Genomic DNA, 2863 nt, shown 5'->3' with positions numbered 1-2863 from the left:
AAGAGGATGTATAAGGGGTGCTCGTTCAGAGAGCAGTTGATTGAGATGCCTTTTGGTGAAAGAGATTGATGACGTCGGATCTTATAAATAAGAGATGATCATGTCCGTTAGATTACAAAATATTGTTAAACTAAACCGTTAGATTTAAATTTTATTTTCTATAAAAAAATGATTAGGTCATCTAGCATCAAAATTGGGTTTGCTATTATATATAGATATCCATTTCAGTTTGTATAACTAGCATTATTACAGACCTTGGCATGCACATAAATATTATGGCTTGTGCTAGTATGGTACATTATTGTTACTACTAAGACTCCAATCCGCACAATAATATTGCTAATTAAATTATTGAAATAAAACGTCTCTTAATTAGAATTTCTGAAATATCCACTTTGAAAAGCATACCTAAATTTTTGTTTTTATTAAGGAATGCTAATGATGTTTCTCTATTTGTATATGTGTGTTGACTTCTTTTGATATGGAATGTTTGTAAAGAAAGCAGTTAGACCGATGGGAAATCGTTATCAATCATAAAATGGTATGGCCAAAGCAAAGACTTTGGATGTAACATAAGTTTCCAACTTCTTAGAGACTAGTATTACTTTCTCATTATACGTCTGCGGCCAAATATATATTATCAAGCAAAGCAAAATATTAACAATATCTATCTATTTATCTATCTATATTAATAAAGGAGAGTTTTCTCTCTTCTCCGGCGGCCATATCAGCATAGAAGGATGGGCAAAATAGGACACGTGTCTTCTTTTTTCTAACATATAATGTGATTAATTTTCTTTGGGCCAGCGTAAGAGATCGTGCTATATCGTAAGTCCGAGCGTAGTGTTTTCATGTGGACTTCATGAAATAAATTTCACAACCACTTAGAGCACCATTAACGGGGGTGCTTACCCTGAGTGCTTAACAATTTAAAAAAAAAAATTGAAAAAAAGAAAGCATCGGTGCTTAAACAAGCACAATAAGTGTTGTATCTTAGAGGCATGTGGCGTGCTTCCATTGAGCTGCTTTTTTTTTCTCAAACATTTTTTTTTCTCAAACACTTTTTTTTTCTCAAACATTTTTTTTCTTTCTGAAACACTGTTTTTATGACCAAAATAACACTCAAATATGAAAATGACCTAACTAGCACCAAATTGTTTTTTTAAAATGACCAAAATGACACTCAAACACTATTTTTATGACCAAAATGACACTCAAATATGAAAATGACCTAACTAGCACCATTTTTTTTAAAAAAAAATAACCAAAATGATACCCAAAGATGAAAAAAAAATCTATGTTTTTATTTTAGAATTTATGCTTAAATGTTTTTTTATGTTTTATTTAATAAATAAAATGCATCTTTCAAAAAATAATATTTTAAATTTTTTTTAAGAACCCCAAAATAAGAACTTCCCATTGGAACACGAAAATGTCTGGGGTGCTTAGCGTTGCATCTTAAATCACTTTTACAACTTAAAATTATTAAAAAAAAAAGAATAAGCACCTCTATTTGCGGTTTTGGGTTAAAGTGCTCTAAGATACATTAAATTAGGTTAATATTCCCATGGCCTATATCCTTTCTTAATTTATCTCAGACGTATCTATTACTCTTCAATCCACCGCCTCTTTATAACCTTCGTCGTTACTTCCAGGTTTCACTAGCATGCAATTTATTGTATGTTCTTAATAACGACATTTAATCATAGCAATCCACAACTCCACATCCTTACAGCTTCCCTGCTTTCCTTACCAATTTCTGACACTATATATATGAAGCCGAAGGAGAGGGTTCTGCTCATCTTTAAGTCGCGCTATTCTATTATAGCAAACTATCTGTAAGAGTTGGTATAATCATGGCAAACCCTCAACTGCTTCTGTCTGAAGCTGAAGGCTGGTTAGTGTAAGGATACCGATGTCACACACCTCCTCCATTTTTGGGAAGCAGAGAACGTGAAGAAAGGTGGAGAGGTAATGAGGATCAATTTGGTCATTGGTTATGAGAAGGTATTTTCTCCTCACTGAATATGTTGTTTCTGAAAGTCATCATTGATATTTTAAATTCTAAAGCTTGATTGTCTTTTATTGATGCAGACCACGCTCATCTAGGACTCTATTAGCATCCATCATAAAATCATACATGAAGGTTAGTTAAAACCATTTACAGTTACAACTAATACTACTGGGAAAATTGGTCAAAACTCTCTCTCTCTACGTCATGTTTGTATCTCTTTATATAATGATCTCGCTGGCTAATTTTTTTGTTTGAAATTTTGTGGTTGAGTTAAACATTTAACTTGCTGGGTACGGTGAATGAATATATTATCTTTTGACAGGTTGGATATCAAAGATTATGTCACATGATTTGAGGATCTTGAACCTGCGTAAGTATCAGTTCACAAGCCATTTACTCACTTACATAATTTTATTAAGTTACTAATTGAGACTGCGTGGTAGCAGCATATGATCTGGATTTAAGTATTCTTTGGTAAGCCAAGGCTTCCAAGTTTTTGTTGTCTTTCAAGGAATAATTTTCAAAACGAGTTATTATTCTTTACTTTCTCACCAATTGATACATATATCATTTTGAAAGGTTTCATGTCTTGACGCTTTTTAACATATGAATGAAGTGCGGTAAGAGATGTGAGCATCCCACCAAGGACAAGGCTTTGGATACTGTGATACAGACCATATCAAGAGGTTTGAAACCAACTTGATGAAAGACTGGATGTGTTAAATATTACTAATTGGATGGAACCGTTCTCTATTTTTTTAGTGCAGGATCTTCAAAAGTTTATATTTTAATGACTTGGCCTTCATATAATTAAGCATGACAAGGAACACAGTATTTGAAGTATATCAA

General features: G+C 32.6%; 1 long non-coding RNA gene across 1 annotated transcript; it reads left to right on the top strand.

Moving 5' to 3' along the window:
* The first annotated feature begins 1942 nt into the window (after positions 1 to 1942).
* LOC106299739 lies at positions 1943 to 2863 on the top strand. Its single transcript, XR_001261856.1, has 5 exons — positions 1943 to 2007; positions 2095 to 2146; positions 2337 to 2384; positions 2594 to 2700; positions 2782 to 2863. It is a non-coding gene; the product is annotated as an uncharacterized LOC106299739 (long non-coding RNA).

This window comes from Brassica oleracea, chromosome C6, assembly GCF_000695525.1.
Source record: "Brassica oleracea var. oleracea cultivar TO1000 chromosome C6, BOL, whole genome shotgun sequence".
NCBI classification, from domain to species: Eukaryota; Viridiplantae; Streptophyta; class Magnoliopsida; order Brassicales; family Brassicaceae; genus Brassica; species Brassica oleracea.
This window is presented reverse-complemented; position numbering and strand designations above follow the sequence as displayed.